The 25,945-nt window shown below is 41.4% G+C and overlaps 1 long non-coding RNA gene across 1 annotated transcript; it reads left to right on the forward strand.

The window, feature by feature from the left end:
* Positions 1-23,876: 23,876 nt before the first annotated feature.
* Positions 23,877-25,163, forward strand: LOC117553217. Its single transcript, XR_004570094.1, has 2 exons — positions 23,877-23,934; positions 24,745-25,163. It is a non-coding gene; the product is annotated as an uncharacterized LOC117553217 (long non-coding RNA).
* The last annotated feature ends 782 nt before the right edge of the window (positions 25,164-25,945 follow it).

Below are 25,945 nucleotides of genomic sequence, written 5' to 3' on the forward strand. Positions count from 1 at the left end.
CGTCTTTATTTGTAGACAGCCAAGCCCCCTACTGTGAGTGTTCGGTGAAGCATTATATGCTTACAAATCCAATGTAGGATATAAACACGACTAAACTACAATGATAGCAAAGCTGTGGCTTGAATTTTTGGGGTAATAAAGTCCAAATCATCGTTGGGCTGACAGCTGAGAAAATGCTGCATCTCTTGCATTTATTGACATAGAGGAGCCTTATTGTTTACCTTTTTAATATCATTTTTTGTAATTTTCAATTGCTTGGTTTTCGTGAAATTAGCCTGTTTTCCTATTAAAGTGTAACAGATTGATGCATCTCCACAGATCATCTTAAAGGCTTCGGAATCCCCCCATTGTAGTTAAAAAACTGTCAAAACTAGGGCCCCCAAACAGCATCTTGCATAGGGCCCCCAAAAAGCTAGAAACGGCCCTGAATGTATGTGTTGAGAATGCTGAACATTTTGTGCCTTACAATAAAGGAACTTATTTAAATTAAGCTGTATTTGTCTTTTTAAAAGGAAAGAACAACTATAGCATATATAAAAAACAAAACAATAAATCACCAACACATGTATACATAACACAAAACAAGGTTCTTTTAAATGTTGTTTGAAGTCAAATGTTAACTATCCGTATTATATTCACTTCAGATGAATAGTATTAGAAATAGTAAAATAAGAAACCAAAGTATATCAGTAGGTGATTCTCTTTGCCATTGTTTTCCTCTAGTCCAGGGGTGCCCAACCTTTTTTGAACCGAGAGCTGCTTTTAAAGTTGCCTGTCTGCCGAGATGGACTTTATTCACACGTCACATACTATAGTGGGTAATGTTTTCAAGAAACATTGAACAGTGCTGCCACATATGACACAGGAAAAAAAGAAAAGACTCTGAACCCTTTCTTTGCCATTATATAAAAATAGTGTTGCTACAAAAGTATAAATTAGGCTTACTAATAAGACAACTCAGATCTGAAGCTACACAGGAATCTGCTGCCAAAGTGCAATAAAAAAGACAAAATTAATAGAATCAAACCCTTTTTTTGTTGCATTTTAGTAGAGTGTAAAAAGAAATGCCTTTAAAATAGGATGCAAGCAACACTAGTTTCTTTTTTTTTATAAATATGTACAAAAAATCACATACATAGGACGAAGACATAGAGCCAAAAGCAATACATATATACACAGGACAATTACTTTACTTTACATTAAAGAAAAATAACAACACTAAATTAAATTGGTACATACCACAAGGGCACTCTAATACATCGGCAACCATCCAGTTTTCCAGCAATAGGACCGTATTTCTACAGAGGATATCACAGTCATTTACATTTTAACATATTATAGCATATTATAGCATTATCGCATTATCCTGCCCCAGGTTCGTTCAGAAATTGAGATAGGTCGATGTTCTTGGTATACTCTATAAAACGTCCCCAGACCTTCTGGAACAGTTCTTGTTTGTCTTTGAGAATGTAAGGGATTTTTTCTAAAGGCAGACATAAAGAAAGTTCCCTAAACCACTGTGCAATACTAGGTCTGCCAAACTTTATTCACGTTAAGGCAATCACTCTTTTTGCTTGTAATAAACATATATCTATAAAAGCTTGTTTATAACGTTGTCCGTTATGTCCATCCGGATATAGGCCAAGTAGGAACATTTTTGGTTCCAGCTTTAAGCTTGTTGTGCTCCCTATCTCTGTTTCTTATCCTATATCTAATAGAACTGCTCGGGTCTTGATAGATTGAGTGGGGAAGTTCATGAGATCTTTCTAGAGGGTTATCAAGAATAACTTTTATCCAATGACCTCTTCCCTCTCTGTCTGTGTCTGTGTATTTTCTTGTTCCGATTAACCAAGCCAAATCTTTTTTCTTGTTTTGTATCTATATCTACGCCGGGATCCGGAGTCGAGGCTGATCCTCTTGCTGTAGTCCTGTGTCTTGGATCCTCTATCCTGAGTTCTGGATTAAGTCGTGGACTTCGGGTCGTGGCTGAACCTGTCTCTGCGGTCCTGCCTTGGGTCTCGTCATGCTGCTTCCCTGATGGCTTCCACAGGATTGTAGCTGACATCCTCGTGGATTCATCTTCTTATTACAGACACATGCATTTCCTAACATTCGGTCTATATGCTGTAAAATGTATTATCTCTTCGATTTACACACAGCATCTATTGCACGTCTGTCCGTCCTGGGAGAGGGATCCCTCCTCTGTTGCTCTCCCTGAGGTTTCTCCCATTTTTCCCCCTTAAACTGTGGGTTTTCTCTGGAAGTTTTTCCTTGTACGATGTGAGGGTCTAAGGATAGAGGGTGTCATTTTTCTCATACTGATATTCTGAACAATATGTGCTGTTGTATTTGCTGTAAAGTGTCTCCACTGTAGGCTATTTTTATTATATGTACAGCACTTTGGCTCGACCAAAAATCGTTTATAAATGTGCTATATAAATAAAACTTGATTTGACTTGATCACTAAAATATTCTGTACTGTTACCCTAACCTCTTCCCAGAATTCCTTTATTTCTTTATGGAACAGTGTGCCTTTTCCTTCCCCACATCTGGTGCACGTGTCTGGGATATTAGCGTTACATTTATTCAGTTTTTCTGGTGTAATATACACTCTCATTAGCCACTTGTATTGCAGAAGCTTTAGACGCGTATTCAGTGGCGGCTGGTGGAAAATATTTTTGGTGGGGCTGTTGATATAGTGAGTTAAAAAACATTTTTGGGGAGAAATGACCCCATAAATTAGGACTTCTGGTGATGTAATGGCGCGTTTCCAGTGCAGCGCGGAGCTCGCTTTAATGCTGCGTTCAGACCGGACGCGATGCGAATATTCGCTTCGCTCTAAACGCTCCTATCGCATCGCTCTATTCGCTCGAGTTTCACCGCGGCTGCCAGCTGTGATACCGGTTAGTAAAAACCATGAATTAATGCTTTGACAAGTCTGCAGACAGACGGCAGGCGAAAAACCTTTTAGAATGCTTGTTTTCTGAATGGAGCTTGGCTAAGCTAACGTTATATATGCTCCGACCGTCCACACTCACAACAACGGCCTATACAGACATAAATAAACCAGCGACTGTATTCTCCATGACACAGACAGTCTGTGGTTTGTACTTGTTTAACTTTTGTCTAGTTTCTGAACAGATCGTATCTGTCCCCGGCTGTTTGAAGAGCAAGCATGGGAAACAAAAGACAGCATTTACCTGTTTGTATCCAGCTAGCCATGCCTTTCTGGTGTACCAGCTACGTGAGAAGCCTTGTTGATACGTTTTGTCTTTTTCACGAGCTTGCTGCGATATATACAAATCGGGTTGGTCCGGTCCAAGGTCTTTAAGCAACAGTTTATCTCCCAAACTTCTCCTTTCGAAAGGATTGGAGATTAGCTCTTGAACGGAATTGGGCGGGGACTGAGGTCCGGCGACTCCACCTGCACACGAAGCCATTCTCATCCAACTCATCCAACACCTTGGTCACTCACAAGTCTAAAAAACAACTCACGTCAACGCACGTAAGCAACGTGGGCGCCAACGTGAGCGCCCTCGTGACCAAAATATTTGACGGCGCTGATTGGCTGAAATTATGTTTCGGCGGCACAGTTTACTATTGAGACTTTTGCAACGTGCTGGTTGCTGCTGTTTGGCTCGGGGGCTCCTTGCACGGCGCCCGGTAATGATAAACTAATGCCACGGGCAAGGCCAGGCAGGAAACATGTGACTTATCAGTAACTTTAGACATCGTAACACAATTTTAAACAAGATTTTATTGTAGATTATACATTTTACTGATATCAATTGTATGATATTTACCTTGTTCATTAAAAATAAAAATATAAAATATATATATATATTTTTTTATTTAAAAAAAAAAAATTTATATATTTTTTTGTATGTGGGAAGAGGTGGGGCGGCGCCTCTAGCGCCCCTATGGGCCGGCCGCCACTGATGTTCTATTTGCAATGACCAAAAAATGTTTTTCAACGCCCAAGTGAACCCTTCTCTTGAGTTCGGTCATACCCCCTTCCTATATTATTTTCGGTCAAAATTGGCCGGTGTGTTTTGCACAGTGATATCTCTGGAACCCCTTATCCCATTTTGATGGTTGACATCTCATTTGATCAGTCAAAGCAAGTAGAATCAAGGGGTGACAGACAGAATGACACCAGAGGGGAATTTCATGTTATCATTTTGCAGTAAGTTCAAAGATAGTTTTTGAATATGAAACTCAGCCGAATTAGTGTTGATACTGCAAGGAGACATATTGTCCATCCATCCATCCATCCATCTTCTCCCGCTTATCCGTGGTCGGGTCGCGGGGGTAGCAGTTCCAGCAGAGAGCCCCAAACTGTCTTTTCCCTGGCGAAATCAACCAGCTCTGACTGGGGGATCCCAAGGCGCTCTCAGGCCAGCGAAGAGATATAATCCCTCCACCTGGTCCTAGGTCTACCCCTTGGTCTCTTGCAGCTGGACGTGCCTGGAACACCTCCCTAGGGAGGCGCCCAGGTGGCATCCTAACTAGGTGCCCGAACCACCTCAACTGCTGCTTTCGACGCGAAGGAGGAGCGGCTCAACTCCGAGTCCCTCCCGGATGACCAAACTTCTCACCTTATCCCTAAGGGAGACACCAGCCACCCTGCGGAGAAAACCCATCTCGGCCGCTTGTATCCGCGATCTCGTTCTTTCGGTCATGACCCATCCTTCATGACCATAGGTGAGGGTAGGAACGAAAATGGCCCGGTTGACAGAGAGCTTTGCCTTCTGGCTCAGCTCCTTTTTCGTCACAACGGTGCGGTAAAGCGACTGCAGTACCGCTCCCGCTGCTCCGATTCTCCGGCCCATCTCACGCTCCATTGTTCCCTCACTCGAGAACAAGACCCCGAGATACTTGAACTCCTTCACTTGGGGTAAGTACTTATTCCCTACTTGGAGTGGACAGTCCATCGGTTTACTGCTGAGAACCATGGCCTCAGATTTGGAGGTGCTGATCCTCATCCCAGCGGCTTCACACTCGGTTGCGAACCGATCCAGTGAGTGCTGAAGGTCGCAGACCGATGAAGCCATTAGAACCACATCATCTGCAAAAAGCAGTGGTGCAATCCTTAGTCCACCAAACTGCAGACCCCCTCCCCCATGACTACGCCTCGAAATCCGATCCATGTATATTACAAACAGGATTGGTGACAAAGCGCAGCCTTGGCGGAGGCCAACCCTTACCGGAAATGGGTCCGACTTACTGCCGAGGACCCGGACACAGCTCTCGCTTTGGGAGTACAGAGATTAGATGGCCCTGAGTAGAGACGCCCTCACCCCATACTCCCGCAGCACCTCCCACAGTAACTCCCTGGGAACTCGGTCATACGCCTTCTCCAAGTCTACAAAACACATGTAGACCGGATAAGCGTACTCCCAGGCCCCCTCCAGGATCCTTGCGAGAGTGAAAAGCTGATCCGTCGTTCCACGACCAGGACGGAATCCGCATTGTTCCTCCTCAATCTGAGGTTCGACAATCGGCCTGACCCTCCTTTCGAGTACGTTAGAGTAAACTTTCCCGGGGAGGCTGAGTAGTGTGATGCCTCTGTAATTGGCACACACCCTCTGATCCCCCTTTTTAAAAAGGGGAACCACCACCCCGGTCTGCCACTCCTTCGGTACTGTTTCCGACTTCCACGCAATGTTGATGAGACGTGTCAACCATGACAGTCCCTCAACACCCAGAGCCTTCAGCATTTCTGGGCGGATCTCATCCACCCCCGGGGCTTTGCCACTGTGGAGTTGTTTGACGACCTCAGTGACCTCCCCCTGTCGGTACCTTGCAACTGCCTCGGGAGTCCCCCGGGATAACAAATCCCTGAAGGCCTCCTTCTTCAGTCGGACGGCTTCCCTGACCACCGGTGTCCACCAGGAGGTTCGAGGGTTACCGCCCCTTGAGGCACCTAGGACCTTGAGACCACAGCTCCCCGCCGTGGCTTCGGCTATAGAGGCTTTGAACACCGACCACTCTGGTTCAATGTCCCCAACCTCCACAGGAATGCCCGAAAAGCTCCGCCGGAGGTGTGAGTTGAAGGCCTCCTGAAATTGGGCCTCCTCCAGACGTTCCCAGTTCACCCAAACTACACGTTTGGGCTTACCAGGTCTATCCAGAGGCTTCCCCCGCCACTCGACCCAACTCACCACCAGATGGTGATCAGTTGACAACTCCGCCCCTCTCTTTACCCGAGTGTCCAAAACATACGGCCTCAGGTCCGATGATACGATAACGAAATCGATCATGGACCTTCTGCCTAGGGTGCTCTGGTACCACGTACACTTATGAGCATCCTTATGTTCGAACATGGTGTTTGTTATGGCCAATCCATGACTAGCACAGAAGTCCAGTAACAAACCACCACTCCGGTTCAGATCAGGGGGGCCGTTCCTCCCAATCATGCTACTCCAAGTGTCTCCATCATTGCCCACATGTGCGTTGAAGTCTCCCAGCAAGATTAAAGAGTCCCCTTCAGGAGCCCCATACCGGACTCTTTCCAGGGTCTCCAAGAAGGCCGTATACTCTGAACTGCTGTTGGGTGCATAAGCACACACAACAGTCAGAGTTTTCCCCCCCATAGCCCGCAGGCGTAGGGAGGCGACCCTCTCGTCCACTGGGGTAAACTCCAACAACGAAGCACCCAACCGGGGACTTGTGAGTATCCCCACACCCTCCCGGCGCCTCACACCTTGAGCAACTCCGGAGAAGAATAGAGTCCAACCCCTATCCAGAAGTAAGGTTCCAGAGCCGACGCTGTGCGTAGAGGTGAGCCCAACCAGATACAACTGGTAACGCTCCACCTCCCGCACAAGCTCCGGCTCCTTCCCCCCCAGAGAGGTGACGTTCAACGTCCCCAAAGCCAGCTTCTGTCGCCCGGGTCTGGTCCGTCGAGACCCTCTGCTTTCACTGCCACCCTTCTGGCAGCGCACCCGATCCCATCGCTGTTTCCCGTAGGTGGTGGGCCCGCGGGACGGAGAAGCGGAGGTGTTGCAGACGTTGCCTTTTCGGGCTGGGCCCGGCCGGGCTCCGTGGCAAGCCCGGCCACCAGACGCTCGCCGACGAGTCCTCCTTCTGGGCCTGGCTCCAGAAGGGGACCCCGGGCTTCCTCCGGGCCGGGTATCCTCACTTCCTGTGTCGTCTTTCATGAGGTCTTTTGAACCAATCTTAGTCTGGCCCCTTGCCTGAGACCAATTTGCCATGGGAGACCCTACCAGGAACACAAGGTTCCAGACAACACAGCCCCCAGGTTCATCAGGGCACACAAACCTCTCTACCACGGTAAGGTGCTGGTTCTTCAGAGACGTATTGTGTGAAAAGAAATGTAAGATGAAATGTAAGATGTTGTTGAATTGCTGATATATTTATGATCCACGTCACGTTTTCACTTCCTGTTTGTCTAGAAGTCTTCTCAGCAGGGCTCTATAAATAGAGAACTACGGCAGATATGTAATATTTAATGCAGCCGAACCGTGTATTACAATGCTGTTATGTGATGACTTTCAAAGAGAAAAGCAAGCACACTCGGAATAAAGTATTATTTTATTTAAAAAAATAATTCGGATTTCACATCACATAAACACCATTTCCCAACGTGCAAAAAACCATCGAATCACCGAGCTGAGGACCATGCCTACGTGTGTTTCCGGTATTGTTTATGACGGATGTATTTTGTTATACACACATTCCTTCACATTTACATTTTAATTTACATTAAAGTATTTGCTGAGGCCTTCTAAAATGTTTTTAAATATAACTACGGTTGTAGTTGAAGAGTTAACATGAAGCCAAGTTGTTGCCTGGTAACCCAATCGCACAAGGTCACGTCCGTAAATTCCACAAACACACGCATGGATTAAAATCGATTTAATACATTAATGTAGCCTTTGTTTCTGCTCAAAGAGGTGTTGACCAGCTGGGGCAACAAGAAAATCAGCGAAATCGAGTGTGACTATTACAAAATAAATAATTATTATATTAATATTGAAAATAACAACCGACCGTCTTGGTAGCATTTGCTTGGCATTTCCGGGTATATCTCCACGGGTTGGGCCATGTTAACAATACCGTGTAACTGTCACTTTTGATGGGACGAAATCGTGACATCTTCACGTCTCCCAGCATGGTAAATCGTCACATGTTCATGTCTTGCCGTGATACCGGGTTGCATGACGCACACCTGCACACTTGCTAGCCTGTTCCATTCTTCGTTTTCCCAGGCTAGGAGGTATTCTTGCCAAGCTTCTGAAGGAACTCACTCGAAGGTACATGTGCAAGCCTCCTCGACATTGAGAAACACCCAGAGGCTCTGTCCTAATTACCTGATTGCATCCACCTGGGTTACTTGGCTCTACCCAATAACTTTATATAATTTTACTTTAAACCACACTTAAAAGAATAATATAATTATACTTATGTACATGTCTACAGTATTGCAACTAATAAATGTTTTAAATAAATAAACATTCAAATGTGAAAAAATCTGATTCTTGTAAAAAAATTAGAGTACATGCATTGTTCCATCCGTCAAGCTAAGGCCCCGGCCCCACGAGGACGCATACGGTCGTTGCCGTTACCGTTCTGTGTCATATAGACCGTTCGGCCACATTAGGACCACAGAATATGGCACTATACGACTACGGTAACGATAACGGGTCCCAAGGTGGATAGACCGGCATACGCAACGCTCTGGGGGTTCCAACGGCTCCGTGTGTAAGCCCTATACGATCATTTTCTGATAACGATGAAATAGCCCCGCCTCCCTCTCCCCCCCAGTGGCGCCTCCAGACAATTTTCATAGGGGTGGCCAAATGGGTCCACTGAAAATCTTGGGGTGGCCCACCAAAACCAAGAATTTAATTGTTGTAAAAGAATAGACTAGAGCAGGGGTGCCCAACCAGTCGATCGCGATCGACCGGATTCCCAGTCGATCGCGAGATGTGTCTAAAAATAGAACAACAATATTCTGTTTTATCGTTAATGTCCTATAACATAATATTCCTGTGCCAGAATAATGCACTTGAACGCATCAAAGCTTTGTGATTGGCCGGCGTGACCCCATGTGTCGGGGCAGGGCTGGTGGGCAGTGGGCACTAGTTCGCTGACGTTGTCCGTGGCAACAGGAGGGACAGTCCGCACACACACAAGACCGTAATTATGGCAGAAGCAAAAAAGCCCAAAATATATAATTTTCACTCTGAGTGGGAGGATGATTATTTTTGTATCTATTCCAATTCAAAGTCCATCTGTCTCATCTGCAATGCGGGCGTGGCTTTATCGAAGAAGGGTCATTTAGGATCGGCATTTCAAAACAGTGCACAAACGCTACAAGACGGAATTCCCTCCTAATTCTGCCCTACGCTCCCAAAAGGGGAGGGGCCTGAAAGGACAGCTAAATGTACAGCAGTCCATTTTCACCAGGCCCAACAACAAGAGCAAGCCTGCTACCAGAGCAACACACTCTCACTCCCTAAGCGTCCAGGAGCGACGTTTGGTCAGTGTCCGTGGCGTCCAGTTGTGACGCTCCTAGGCTCCTTCAGCGTCATAAAGGGACGCAAATAGCTTTCAACTGATTGCAATGTATTCCCATCTGCGGCGGGATTTGACGCTCATGGAAGCACGGCATTCGTTTGTGTCGGCTGCCCTTAAAGGCAATGTGAGCGTCCATTCCCATTGGATAACGGAGAATTGTACACCCGGAAGTAAGTATTCCTCTTACTGTCGATTGATTTTACAGTGATATCTGCACTACTCATCGACTAAAAAACACCAGATTATCCTTGTTAATTACACAACATTGATTGGTTTAAATTGTGTGCAATGCTTTTGTATTTTTCCCCTTCGATTCGGAGAAACAAATGTTTTTTCTGAGTAAAGGATGGCAGAAGACACTACACTACCCAGAATCCCCAGCTATCGTTTGGACTACACCATGTGCTCTGTTTGACAAACCCCGTGATAGTCCTCAAGCTCTGTGATTGGAGAGTGTGTTCCGAGGGTTACGCCGATTCTCGAACAGCACTTGAAATGGGATGGAACTATGCACGGCAGACTGTCCAAAACTGGATTTGAACTGGTCCACCGCGTCCCCCCCTCCCCCACCCCATCCCCAGAACTACACATGCTGGCTATTCTGTTTCGCAACATGTTCTCTATCTATGGCACGTCTCTACTGGGAGTTGTAGTTTTAAAAGACGTTTTCGTATTTCCCATAATAAGAAGTTGCCAGTATTAAACTGTGTACATCCCTGGAGGTTTAGGGGATAGGAAACACTCAAATTTAAAACATATAATTAATAAATGGGTGAAAATTGCTTGTGCCCATAATGGGCAGCATTAATATATATACACACATGCCAGCTAAGGTCAGAAGAGCTTTATTTAACAGCTGGTCTTATGTTTGTGACCCCTGTTGTTAATTGATAACATTACATTACATGAATTGATAAGCCTGAAACATGCACTTGTCAAGGTTCAGAGGCACATTTTGCAAATATGGCAGTAGCCATCGATCAGCTTAAAATAAGATATACTTTATTGATCCCAAGTTGGAACATTTGCGTTACATCAGCATGTGTAACAGTTGTAAATATGCAGTGGTGTTTATTTGTAAATCATTTAGTATAATCACACAAATTCTGTGTTTTATATTTAACAATTCTGTGTTCTTTATTTATTGATTGTTCAATACCTGACAAGGCCGGAGATGAAATATCTACATACATCTTATAAGAGTATAATACATTATGTATAATATCAGTTAAAATAAGTGCTTCAACATAGTTAACATTGCTGGAGGTATGCACAAATATTGATAGATGTCTTGTAATGCACTATTGAGGAACCTGCGACCCAAGTTTTTCATTCAGTGCAGAACTACACCATAGTTGTGTAGGCCTATATGATATGTCAATACACTTTAGAAAATCTTGAAAGGGATGTGCAAAATAGTCATTATATACAGTCTTTAATTAACTATTAGTAGAGAATAACGAGTAATGAATATACTTTATAGGGATCCTATTAATATCTAATAATAAAAATAATGAAATTCAATAACATGCTTTAACCACTAGGTGTCCCTTTATATCAGCTGTGCACCTTTATGGTGTAAATACAGCCTATCTACCAATTGGATCAAATATAAAAGTCAGCCGAATTAGTGTTGATACTGCAAGGAGACGTATTGTGTGAAAATAAATGTAAGATGTTGTTTAATGGCTGATATATTTATGATCCACGTCACGTTTTCAGTTCCTCATGTTTGTCTATAAGTCTTCTCATCAGGGCTCTATAAATACAGAACTACGGCAGATATGTAATATTTAATGCAGCCGAACCGTGTATTACAATGCCGTTATGTGATGACTTCCAAAGAGAAAAGCAAGCACACTCGGAATAAAGTATTATTTTATTTTTAAAAAAGTTTTCGGTCTGTTTCCGGTATTTGTTAATGACGATGTGATGTGAGATGTGAGACTGAAATTGCACAGGGGAAAATAACGTAGGCTATCTTTAGATGCGGATTTTGTTAAACTAATATGTTTGCGCTGTGGACTAACACTATACATTGACGGGGAAGGGGGTAGCAATAAAGATAACACCATTAAACAGTTACACAACATAACAGAAATAATATCGATAGCAGCGTCCCTAGCAACCACCTTGGTAACAATGAAAACGTCGCGATTTCCTGAAGTAATCTTCGTAATAACTAACAAACTAAAGATCATGGACATCCACTGCACACATAATCTGAAATAACAACTCATATTTCTCGCATCAAATGACATCAAAACGCATTTTAATGGCCAAACTAACTTTAAAATTGGCATTTTCCACCGAGAATAAAACGAAGTTCGGCCATGTTTTCTTTTTCTGCAGGGAGAAATTTGAAGATCACGTGACATAGACGCCAGCCATTGGAATGAATGAAAAAAACGGGGTTTGTCAAACAGAGCACATGGTGTAGTCCAAACGATAGCTGGGGATTCTGGGTAGTGTAGTGTCTTCTGCCATCCTTTACTCCGAAAAAATATTTGTTTCTCCGAATCGAAGGGGAAAAATACAAAAGCATTGCACACAAGTTAAACCAATCAATGTTGTGTAATTATCAAGGATAATCTGGTGTTTTTTAGTCAATGAGTAGTGCAGATATCACTGTAAAATCAATCGACAGTAAGGGGAATACTTACTTCCGGGTGTACAATTCTCCGTTATCCAATGGGAATGGACGCTCACATTGCCTTTAAGGGCAGCCTACACAAACGAATGCCGTGCTTCCATGAGCGTCAAATCCCGCCGCAGATGGGAATACATTGCAATCAGTTGAAAGCTATTTGCGTCCTTTTATGACGCTGAAGGAGCCTAGGAGCGTCACAACTGGACGCCACGGACACTGACCAAACGTCGCTCCTGGACGCTTAGGGAGTGAGAGTGTGTTGACCAGAGCATCTTATCGTGTCAGTCACGTTCTTGCGAAACACATGAAGTCTTTCAAAGACGGCGAAGTTGTGAAAGAAGCATTCCTGGAGGCTGCCGACGCGCTTTTGGGGGACAGTAAAAATAACAGTAGCATTTCAACAGGTTTTTGATATAATAAAAACTCAAGTTAGATACCGTTATTAATCAGCAGTAGATTTTGGTTTGTTTGAACTTATTCATTATAATTATTGTACAAAATGGTATAAGAATGCAAACTTAAATTGATTATAGTCTATTATCAATTCAGGTTAAGAAACTAGTGTTGACCTAAATCAAAATATAATATTATTTTCAAAAGCTTTTTTTGTCTGATGCTTTGATACATTTTAAACAGACAGTTCAACAAAAGGATACCCAACACATGTAATTATATCATTTAAATATTGGATTGTTCTCTCTTAGTAAGATCCCATTTTCAATAAAATTGCAGTCTTACCTTGACTTGAAGATGAAGTCCATTTGCCTATCCTTCTGGACAAAAATCTCTATTACTTTTTTGTAAAAGTCCTCCTTATCTTCTTGTAGTTTCAAAAGTCTATCATAAATCTAATCGATAGATTTATGATTAGAAGATTATAAAAGTAGGGTAGACATGTGGATATTATCCGGCTGACCAAAACGTGCATTTATCTAATAGGTACGTTTCCCACAGATCTTATTTGGAGCTATTTTCTAAAATCCTATGAAGAAATCCCATTGCTTTTTTGTGGAGGGAACCCATGCGCAGCTTACTTCCTGGTTTTAGGACCGTCTCTCTCCTCCTCTTCACACACCACACTTTTCGCGGCACACGTACTTACAGCCAATCAGCTCTGAATTATGTGAGATGACGTATGGTGGGGATAGCAGCTCTATGCCCCTATGGTCATTATTGTTTTGCCACACACATTAAATAGGACAATACTCTGAGCATGCGCAGTGTAGTTTTTATAGTCACCATTCAGTTAGACAGAGAGAGGGAGGGTCATGATCGGGGTTTGTCCCACATGGCTCTAAACAGCTCAATAGGCACACACTGTAGACACTAATTAGAAGAACACAGACTAAAACAGCAATGTACTGACGAATCAGATGATTAAACATGATCTTAAAATATATTTTACATATTTTGTTATTTATTTTTAGCATTTTTTTGTAATCTTTATTTTTAATACTTTCTGCTGACACTAGGTGGGGCTGTGCCACTGCATGTGAGAGGGTTTGACCATCGAATAGCTCTTTACACTAAGAAACGTACCGTGAAATTCACAGTATTTAACTGGCAGCAATTGACAAGTTACTTACTATAAAATGAATAACAGTAAGTCACTTGTCAATTGTTGCCAGTTAAATACTGTAAAATGAATTACAGTGAGTAACTGGTCAATTGCTGCCAGTTAAATATTGTAAAGATAATCACAGTATTTACAAGTTTTTATATACAGTAATAGTGTAAAATGAAACACAGTAACTTCCAAGTACTGTATTTGTGTTTACGGTAATAGTGTTTTAACTGTAAAATGAAACAAAGTAAATAGCATTTACTTTATTTGGTATTACAGTAGGAATATTATAGCTGTAAAATGAAACACAGTAACTTCCAAGTACTGTATTTGTGTTTTAACTGTAAAATGAAACAGTAATATTTTATTATTTTATTTTTTGTTAGAGCAGTAATGTTGTAGCTGTAAAATAAAACAGTCATTTCCAAGCATTGTATTTTTGTTTAAGGTAATAGTATTTTAACTATAAAATAAAACACTGCCATTTAAAAAGTACTGTATTTTTGTTTACAGTAATAGTATTTCAACTGTAAAATAGAAACTTTAATGCTATAATTTTAAGTTACAGTATCAGTATTGTAACTATAAAATAATTTATTATAGTATACTTCATGTCATGCTGGTAATTTCCAGATTACCAGAAATTCTTGACAATTTTAAAGCTCACCAATAACTGCAGGGAGACAGCAAACAATACATTTTAACAATGTATTCTTAATTGTTGAACGGTATCAAGACCATGTATTTTCTTGGGCTAAATTATGAATATTTTCATCCATAAAACAATCGATATTAATATCCAAAAACATGGAGATTGCATTTTTAAAAACAGTGGCAATAACAAAACACAAACAAATATTTCTTCTGCCAAGCCATTTTAGAGACGTGCTGTAGTTGAAAAGGTGTCACGGCCTCGACACAAACTGGAGAACCCAAATGCACGACCCAGAGACACAGTCTTGAATGTAACAACAATTGTCTTTTTAATGTTATTGAACAGAAAATCCCTCTTAACAGAGTAAGTACTGGAATAACAAAAAAACGCTCACAAGGAGGAAAAAACTAAGCATAACAAAAAGAGAACTTAAGATAAACTTAAACTAACAAAACAACACAACCTGACAAGACTGGGAACGATCCTCTCTTTGCCGAGGCCTGGCACGACCACACATGGGAACAAACATGAACTGACACAGGACAGGAGGGAGACAGGACTATTTAAACATGAGGTGAGTGGGAACAGGTGGAAACAATCAGGGGCGGGGCAGACGATGGCGGGAAAACACACAAAGGGAGGAAGTAACAGGGCCTGAAATGAGAGAGGTAAGTTCAAAATGAAACAGGAAATGGAAAACGAGACACAACATGAAACACGGGGACTTAACTAGAGATGAATGACATAAATAGACAGACCTGTCATGACGTGAATAAACATGAAAACCTTACTAAACATGAAATGACAGACATAATACATAAACACAACTAACACATTTGACGAGACACAACAAAAGGCACTGTTTGGCAAATACATTATCACTATTCTTAGATACTACACAATACTTTAAAACACTTTGAATACAAACAACCAAATGCATGCAGGAATGGACCCTGTACTGAACTTACAAACCTTACACATGTAAGACATTTTGATTACATAAATTAACTGACCAAATTGTTTGTATTAATTACTTTCTTTGTCTCTTGAGTTACCGTGGCTGTTGGGGGAGGTTACTTCCTGGTTCAGCAAAGGGTGTGGCCGAGCGCTGAGGACTTATAAATACTGCAAGGAGCCAATTGGGACGGATTGGGACAAACCACCTGCTTCATGTTAAAGGGGGGATTTGGGTTTTTGTCAGTGTCCTTTGTGTTTTCTGTTACTATTAATTATCCCTTGGTTTCAACTTGGTTTGGCCAAGCCACTATATAGGTGCATCTCAATTAATTAGAATATCGTGGAAAAGTTAATATATTTAATTAATTCAATTGAAAAAGTGAAACTCATATATTATATGGATTCACTACACACAAAATGAAATATTTCAAGGCTTTATTTTTTGTAAATCTTGATGATTACGACCTGCAGCTAATGAAAACCCCAAAATCATTATCTCAGAAACCGGAAGCACCACAGTTGTAGGTCTTCCCGTTTGCAACGACATAGGGTCTTAAAAATATATATCTACTAAGTATATAAAATATCTAGTATAGACAAACTAGTAATTACACTGCATCAAGATTATGTATATTGATGTTGGTTTATTTAAGATATTTGAGATATTTCTAGATATTCTAGAAATGGCGTTTTTCGGTTGGTTCTTTCTTTTTTGGTTACTGTGATCTTCTACAGTAGCCTACATTGTTGGTTACTGTGATTTTCTACAGTACATTGTTGGTTACTGTGAATATCTACAGTACATTGTTGGTTACTGTGAATATCTAGTCAGGGTTGGGTTGTAACGGAATACATGTAACGGCGTTACGTAATCAGAATACAAAAATCAAGTAACTTCATTCAGCTTGCATTACATTTGAAAAACGAGTAATCTGATTACAGTTACTTTCGTAAACCTGAAGTGAATACATTTTGGATTACTTATTGGAATTATTGGTGGAAAGATTTCCTCACAACATTTAATATTCATTACTAAAGGTACAGCCGAATCATCACAGCGCACAAAACCTATTACCGCCGCAGATGGACCAAAAATCGCGGGTCCGCTCGCTCAGTGAAACAATAACAATGAAACATGGAGGAACAAAAGTATGCGTTTAAATCGCGTGTGTGTGTATATATATAGGTGTGTGTGGTTAAAACACATCAGCCCGCGGTCGCTCTTTAGCCTTACTAATGATTATTTCTGAAGGTATACACAGTGAAGGCGGTGCGTGAAAGGCACTGTGCGCTCCTCTTCTCAGAGGCTGAGTTAACCCTCCCGCTGCCTCCTGGTGCTGCAGAGATGTCATGAAGTGAAGGAGGTTTTCCTTCTATAAAACAGCTGTGGGCAGCAGATACTGTGAGAGTCACAGACATGAATACATAGATCAAGGCAGACTGGTGCACACACTCTCCTGTTTTGCCAATCCGGTGCTTAAACAAATATAGCTCTACACCCCTGGCCGAAATGTCCTTAAAATGAAGTCCGAGTTCGATATTTTAATTAATGTCCTGCCAACACTGGCAGGACAGAAGGCGACACGCCCGTTCTAAGCTGTGTCTCTCACTCCTCACATCACAAGCTGCATCCCCAGGACGTGTAATATGTTGTTACATCGTTTCAGATGTGATGTTTCAGTTGTGCTCTTGATAAGCCATTAAAACAGTAAAAACACGTTCAGTTTCCTTTTGCTTTTTGTGTCTCCTGTTCACCAAAACATACCCATCTGTGATTGAAAAAGAAAGTAATCCAAAAGTAATCTGATTACGTTTTATATAGTACATTGATGGTTACTGTAATTATCTTACTTTAAATTGTGGGTAAGGGTAGATAGCTCCCATTGTTCTGTGACCTGTCAGTCATCAGACCGGGGGTCATATTTCATTATGTGTTGATTTCTATCTGAAGTTGTATAAAGAAGAGTTCTACCGCAAAGTTATTCTCCGTGGGGACTTCCGGCAACAATCTTGATTCTGATTGGCCAAAAGACTCGAAAAAACATCAGCAAAGATATTTTATTGAGAAGATGATCACTATGTGACAGAAGTTTTCAAAACCGTTTATGGTCTCCGGTACTTCCAGTCCAACGCCGACTGCATGCACAGCGTTAGAAAATCGAGCCTTCAAAATAAAAGTTTGACTTTTTCCCCCCAAAAAAAAACTTTTGGGTCGCGACCCACCAGTTGAGAACCACTGTTCTACAGTATATTGTTGGTTACTGTGAATCTGTGAGGTTCTATAGTACATTGTTGGTTACTGTGATTATCTACATTACATTGTTGGTTACTGTGATTATCTACAGTACATTGTTGGTTACTGTGAATATCTACAGTACATTGTTGGTTACTGTGAATATCTACAGTACATTGTTGGTTACTGTGAATATCTACAGTACATTGTTGGTTACTGTGAATATCTACAGTACATTGTTGGTTACTGTGAATATCTACAGTACATAGTTGGTTACTGTGAATATCTACAGTACATTGTTGTTACTGTGATTTTATATAGTTGGGACGTTACTACTGCTATTTCTACAGTAACTCCAGAGTTGCTGTAATTTTTGGTTGGAAACACGGTATTATACTCTAAAATTGTATACAGTAATTTACTGTGCACAGACACTGTAAATAACTGTGGATTTCACACCCATTTTTTACAGTGTATGCTGATGACGTGATTCTCTTCCTTAGAAATATGGAGAATTCTATACCGGCTCTTATGGATCTGATTAAAGGGTTTAACCATATATTTACAAAGTAAATAATTCAAAATCCTCCATCATGCTCCTTAACTCGGAGGAAAGGTCTAACCCACCCAAACATGCTGGCCATTTTAGAACAGTAAATACTTTCACTTACTTGGGTATTCAGATTGTTCCCAAATTGGAAGATATTGTGAACTCTAACTATAATCCCACTATAGCGTCAATTTCCAAATCAGTTGATAGATGGTCAAACCTTCCGATCTCTCTAATGGGTAGAATTAATATACTCAAGATGAATGTTCTCCCCAAGCTGTTATATTTATCTCAAAACTAAATATAACAGTTTTGAAGTAAAAAACTGTTATATTTAGACGCGTTTAGATAACACGTCTAAAGCTTCCACCACATTTTTTTCCTAGAATGAAGAAAATGTTTAGTAATTGTATATACTCGCATTATCATTAAGAGAGACAAAAAACATTTTGTTGAGCAGGGTTTTGTGCATGATCTGTTTGATTTTGATTGGGGTAAAATCGATCTGTGTGCTGATGTGGAAACCGCATGGTCTTATTTTTATCTTGGTTTTATGGAGATCATTGATAGACATGCACCCCTGCATACATTTAGAGTAAAGGGACGAGACAATCCTTGGTTTTCTGCTGAGCTGTCTAGTCTCCTTCATGAGAGAAACACGGCCTGGGCAAAGGCTAGGCAATCAGGCTCAGAGGTAGAGTGGCTGCGTTTTAGGCAGCTAAGGAATAGCTTCACTTCAAATGTCAAAAGTGCAAAGTCTAAGTACTATTTGTCAGTTACCACAGAAAACCTAAATAATCCTAGGAAATTTTGGAAAGCAATAAAATCGATATCTACCGGTGAGATCCGTAATGAGCTACCTCCGTGCCTTACTACAGCATCTGGCACTATATCAGACAGGGCCACTATGTTAAATTGCTTTAATGAGCATTTTGTGTCCTGCGGTTCTCTGTTTGATTCTGTGACTAACTCTGCTTCTGTGAACACCCCAATCCGTGACTCTGAACAATGTGGTCTGGGAAACCCTTTCAGTTTTACTCCTTTTACTGTCAATGTTGTTCATGAAACCTTATCTAAGTTAGATCCTAAGAAACTGGCTGGCCCGGACAACGTAGAGCCTTTCTTTTTAAAGATAGCTGCAGATGTTATTGCTCTTCCTCTCACTACTCTTTTTAACCTCTCCCTCAGCACAAATGCAATTCCAAAAATATGGAAGTCAGCGTATGTCCTGCCTTTGCTAAAAGGAGGGGTGGCAAGTATTTTAAATAACTATAGGCCAATCTCTAAATTGTCAGTTCTGGCGAAGGTGCTCCAACGCCTAGTGAGTGAACAGGTAAAGGTGTTTTTATGTAAAAATGACATCCTGTCTAAACATCAGTCAGGCTTCAGAAAGCAACATAGCACCATCACTGCCACAATGAAAGTGGTAAATTACATTACGAGTATTTTAGACAATAAGCAGAGTTGTGCAGCTCTATTTATTGTCCTTTCCAAAGCGTTTGACACCGTCGATCATCGCATCTTAAAGCAGAGGCTACTCAGTATAGGCATGTCCAGCCATGCAGTGGGGTGGTTTGTGAACTACCTCTCTGAAAGGTCCCAATGTGTTCACTTTGATGGGCTGTCTTCTGAGTGGTTAAACATTGCTAATGGTGTTTCTCAAGGTTCTGTCTTAGGTCCACTTTTATTCTCCATATATATCAACAGTTTAGGTGAAAATGTGGATGAAGCTACTTTACATTTCTATGCTGATGATACCGTGATGTACTGTGCAGGTCCCTCCATTAAGGAGGCTGGTGTTAAATTACAGGCTGTTTTTAACATTATTCAGACTCAGCTCTCTGAGCTTAAGCTTCTTTTAAATGTAGAGAAAACCAAGGTAATGCTCTTTTCTAAAGCTAAAAAGACACCAGAGCCTGTTTTAGATATTATTACTATGCAAGGACAAGTACTTGAAGTGGTTACCAGTTATAAATACCTAGGTATCTGGCTTGATGATTATCTTACTTTTAAACTTCATCTCAATAACCTGCTTAAAAAGCTGAGGGTTAGACTAGGTTTCTTTTTCAGGAACAAGTCCTGTTTCTCGCTTGAGGCCAGGGAAAGGCTCTGTGACCTTTTTACCTGTACTGGACTATGGTGATCTGATGTATATGAATGCACCTGCCTATTGCCTGAACAAGTTAGATGCCGCCTATCACAGCGCACTGAGATTTGTCACAAATTGTAAAGCACTTACTCATCACTGCACCCTGTATGCCAAGGCAGGTCTGCCATCACTTACTGTAAAGAGGCTCAGTCATTGGTACACGTTTATTTATAAAGCTTTGTTGGGTAAACTCCCGTATTATATCTGCTCTCTGATAACACAGAGAGTTGCAAGCAGCTATTGTCTGAGATCGCATGATGTAGTATTGTTAGATGTGCCAAGAGCAAGGACTGTCTCAGGTAAGACAGCTTTTATGTGCGCAGCTCCACTTGCTTGGGACAGTCTTCAACAAGAATTGAAACTGAGCAATCTCATTCCTCTGCATGTTTTTAAAGCTAGGCTAAATGAAATGCTCGTTGATACTATGGCCACTTGTAAATGTCTATAACTATGTAAATGTATCCTGTAAATATAATGTATGATGTCCTTTATTGTTTTATGTTTCATGTGGAACCTATACGCTGCAGGTCTCCCTTGAAAAAGAGATCTATGATCTCAATGGGACCAATCTGGTTAAATAAAGGTTTGAAATGAAAAAAAAATGAAAAATATGGAATAACAGACGCCCCAGGCTCCGTTTGTCTCTCTTGTACTTGCCTTATGATCGAGGAGGATTACAGTTCCCTAACATGTTGTGGTAATACTTGGCAGCTCAGCTGAGAACATTGATGTTTTATTACACAGAGGAGAGGCCTCCGGTGTGGAGGGATGTTTAGTCTTGCTCCTTAAAGCTCCCACTTCCCACTTATCTATATTCTGACAACCCTAAAAACCTTAAAAAAACTACACCTAACCCTATAGTTAACAATATGATTGGTGTCTGGCAGGAGGTTAAAAAATATATGAACGAACCCTCTTCTCTCTCCTGGTTCAGCCCGATCTGGGGAAATACTCTTTTTGTGCCAGGGAATGCCGATGGAGGTTTTAGACTATGGGCTGAAAAGGGGGTGGGACAGTTAAAAGACATGTTTGGAAGTGATAATGGGAAGTTTTTTATCATTTGAGGAACTTGTCAGTAAACACGATATCCCTCGTAAACATTTTTTTAAATATTTGCAACTCAGGAGCTTTGTAGGAGCGAACCAGGATCGACTCATGCTGGCCCCTCCTCTGTCCATATTGGAGAAAGTTTTAATTAAAAACCCCTTTGGGAAGGGCATCATATCTGAATTCTATGATCTCCTGCTGGCGTTCTCCTCAGAATCCTCTAACTCTAGACTCAATGCCTGGAAAAATGACTTACAGGAAGATCTAACATTGGAACAGTGGAGCACAGCTTGTAAGGCGGCCCAAACACAGACGGGTAATACGCAGACAATATGGCGCACCGAGTACAGGTAATTAACGTCTTGTGGTTTTAGATATTGTAAGTGTAGCCTTTACATGTTCACAATTTAAATGCAATATGTATTTTCTAAGTTGTAAGGACTGAAGAATACTTCCCTCTGTTTTCAGAGCATGCAGCCAACGAGGTATGTTGTTGTGTTTGTATTTATTTCACATTTATTACTTTGCCAAAGTTATCTCACTTGCTGTGCATGTTATTGTGTGTCCAACACGATATTATGTTTGTCATACTGTTTGTTTATGTGTAATTTTCATGGTGGATTCGAAGAAGAATTAAACCCGTTATGAGAAAGCCACTTGTGTCTGCCTGTGCTTCGAGGGAATTACAGATAGGGTTACATACTATTTAGGTTCTCGGTTGTTTGTCGATTTGACTGTTTAGCGCAGTGTAATTGTGTTTATTTAGCTAATTTGTATTTTAAATATTCAATTTAAAGGAATGGAATACTTAAATAATATGTGTATGCTAACTGTTAATCTGTGATGGTTATTCTCGTGTCCAGGAAAGAGAAGCTTAAAAAGGAGACTAAATGGAGTCTCTGAGATGTTTTCAAATTGGTACTTTAATTAATAAAAAGGCACGGTAAAGTCACAAACAGGATATTGTCCGACAGAAAAGCAGCTGTCTCTGGCCCTCGCTAGCAGAGGGAAAAGAGGCCGAACCGCTCAGGTGCTGCTGTTATATATCCTCTCCTGGCTCCTCCCTGCGGGCCGGCCCTCCACATCTTAATGTCCGTTGTTACGTTTAAACAGAGGATTCAGGCATTGTACATTCAATATATACTTAAACACGCCTCTTCTCCTCATATTGTCTTTCATCACTTTTCCTTTAACACATTCTAAACGTTGTAGTTAATATTCTAAAAAATACAGAAAATACTTCACGACTGGTTTGGTTTCTGGTCATTCCGGATGTTGTCACATCTTACCCACGTCTGTAAACAATAACTTTATTCAAATAAACTGTACCTTCATTTAATATTCAGCAATAATAATACGTCTATAGTTGCAGTGTTAAAATCAGTAGGTTTTGGTGTGCATCACTCCATGTCATTTCGCTACTAAATTCACCTCTATTCTTTCACAAACACATACGGGTATTGGGCCGAGCGCGACACCGTACTTCCGGTCTGCGCCGTTTTACGCGAGGTGCAAGCAGCCGTACACCGTCTAGGGCTGCTTCTCATGTCGATTAAATGAAATCCTTGCTTCCCTCACTTGCGTTGTTTCCCTGCGTTTAGTCCCTCCCACCAGGGAAGCATGGAGGGACGCAAGGAAACCACGAGAAGCAGGGAAATTAGTTTTAAGAGCAATGGGACGTCCTTTCCTCCGGAGCGTCACGTGAAGCGACGTCCGTTTGTGATGACGCTACACAGCTGATCGTCTGACAGCAGCTCTGTCCCCGTTATTTCCACACACACCCCCGCCTCTGTTAGTACACATTTACTGACACAAACATTTGTATCATCTGTTGTAGACCCCAATAAATAAAATAAAATAAGAACTAATTCTCAAAAAAGATAAACGCCATTCTTAAAATGTATAAACGAACAATAGTTAGATTAATATTGATTAGAGTGCACAATAGAAATAAAATAATTGAGAGAAGAAAAAGAGATATGTTATCTATCAAAACCCAGTTAGATTAACATTCATTGGATTGCACACTTTGTTTGTTTGTTTGTTTGGATATGTAGTAAATTAACATTTCAATAGCACTTAATGACTGACTGAATGGAAATGACAATAAATGAAAATGTAAAACGAAAAAAGCGATCATGAAAATGTTTCCAAAAAATGAATTAAATGATTTGTGACCACTTTGTTGTTCAGATATATCACATATTTGTAACTAAATGAGACATGAATTGAAACAAAACACGGTATAAACTGAGGAGTGACTCCCGTGAGGTTCATGTATTTTCTTCACTCTGCTCTCATGTCAAGAAGCATCAGATCAGTGCATGCGCTGCCTCGTCCAATCAGTGAGCGATACACAGTAAGGGGGCGGGGTGAGTATCTGAGGATTTCATCGGAGGATGGTCTGGTGGTTCCTCGGTTATCGCTCCTCCATGATCGCTCCTCGCTCCTCGATCCTCGGTCCTCCGGCAGAAATAAGAGCCATGGGACGGTACTCAAGATGGCGCAGGCAAATCAACTTCCGGTGAGACCGAGGACCGAGGAGCGAGGAAATGAAAATAGTCGACCTGAGAAGCAGCCTAGGTATTGCTAAGCTTCCTGTACTGAATATCATAGTCTATTGCCTTAATCAATATCTAGTCAACTCTAAAATACCACATATATGCAATGGCATGATAATATTATTGTGACAAGTGGGGTATTCACCTGGTGTTTCCAGAAATTAGACGTAGATGCTGCCAAAATCGACGAAGGCCACTGTCGTTTTTCCATACATCTGCAGGCAGTCTGTAACAACCCACACAGCTCTAGTTTACGCTGGTAACGACCTAAAACACACCCCTCAAGTCCAGAGATGTAATCCGAAGACATGCAGTGATTTCTTCGGTCGTTAATTCAGAAAAAAAACCTACTGCGCTCTGCCTTGCTACGTTAGCTAGCTGTTTATATTAGCACCTCCAGGAAAATGGCGCATTTATATATATTTATATGGCGCGTGTTGCATTGTGGGTAGCTCGTGACGTCACTGTGTGTGAAAGAATAAGAAATGTTAAACTAGCCACATGCTAACTGCTAACCGGAGATGAAGGATTTTCAGAATAAAAGCTTAACAACTGGTTGTGCACAATAATTTTCTGGTTTTTCAGTATAAAACAGCATTTAACTGACGGTATGTTTAAACTACATATATACCATCAAAACATTGATTTTAATTTCTAACATAACTGAGCGAGCATGTAACCCAGGTGGATGCAATCAGGTAATTAGGACAGAGCCTCTGTTTTTAGATGGGGTTTGTGGCCATGCTGTAGGCCTGACGTTTAAAATAAATGATCAAATCTTATCTGTTAAGATGAACGTTTAATTTAAAAGGTTTTTATTTATTTTTTTAAGGAGGGACCCCAGAGCCAAGGGCAGGCCGAGCAGACCGCCTTCTCCCGCCGCAGGCAGGATCAAACTCTCGGTCCGGTGATGGGCTCCGTGCAACAAGTCCCAGTCTGTGCGGGGAGCGGCGCCGTGCCCATACTCCCTGTTCTGCACCACGGTGATGCTGCTGTCATCGCTCGCCTCTCCTCCAGTGGTGCCCTCGGCTCCCTCCGCCGCCACACTGCCCAGCACACTGGAGATCACTATCCCGTCGGGGGTCGCCAGTCTCTGGCACTGTTATTCTGAAACGCGCATGGTGGGGTTTGACGCTGTAGGAGGTCGGAACAAAACCGTGGCACAGCCATAACACGGCACACACGGACCAACACAGTCTCACCCAGTGCTTGAATTGGAATAAAAAAGGTGCCAGTACTCTAAATCAGCAACTGTTTCAAGTACATTTATTTATACAGCACAAAAACAAGAATTTGGCTCAAAGTCAGAGTATATCCTGCTGGTGGGTTTGTCTCTTTACTGTATATTTTAGAAAGGCTCACTGTACTTAAACAAAATGACTCTAAAATATTTACAGCGTTGCTGCCCATAGTGATAGCCCTCTAGTTGAAATATACTACCCAAAAATAAACATATGGACATGGGTTACTATTTAAAAAAAATTGCAAATCTATTTAGGAACCTATGTGAACATATTTTAAGTGGGGGTGGACCTCAAATCCTATAGGGGGGTCTGGGGGCATGTTCCCCCGGTAAGATTTTTTTTAAAATGTTGGACTTAAATGCATCAATCTGGTGCACTTTGAGGGGGAAATAAAGAGACTACACCCATATGAAACAGAACTGTATTCATTTAAATAATCATAAAATCATAAGTACATGGCCATAACCAATAACATACCATATCCGATATGAAAAAACATTGAAACTTGTTTATTTATTTGTTTTTAGTTCATTGATAGTTGTGAGTGTGTCTGTGCTCCTGAACCAGCCTCTCCTGTCTCCCTCCTCTCCCCCTGCTCCTCTTTGAGGCAGCAGCAAAGACTAGTTTTAGCTCTCAACAAGTTTATCTTACCTTTTTTCACCTAGTTAACATTTTATTTGTATTATTCATCCATATTTTACTAATCACTCCCCCCTCAAATGGAAATATGTGTTTACATAAATGGTGACCGAACCGTTTGAGACCTAACTTAGACTAAGTTAACTATCT

This window comes from Gymnodraco acuticeps, unplaced genomic scaffold (genome assembly GCF_902827175.1).
Source record: "Gymnodraco acuticeps unplaced genomic scaffold, fGymAcu1.1, whole genome shotgun sequence".
NCBI classification, from domain to species: domain Eukaryota; kingdom Metazoa; phylum Chordata; class Actinopteri; order Perciformes; family Bathydraconidae; genus Gymnodraco; species Gymnodraco acuticeps.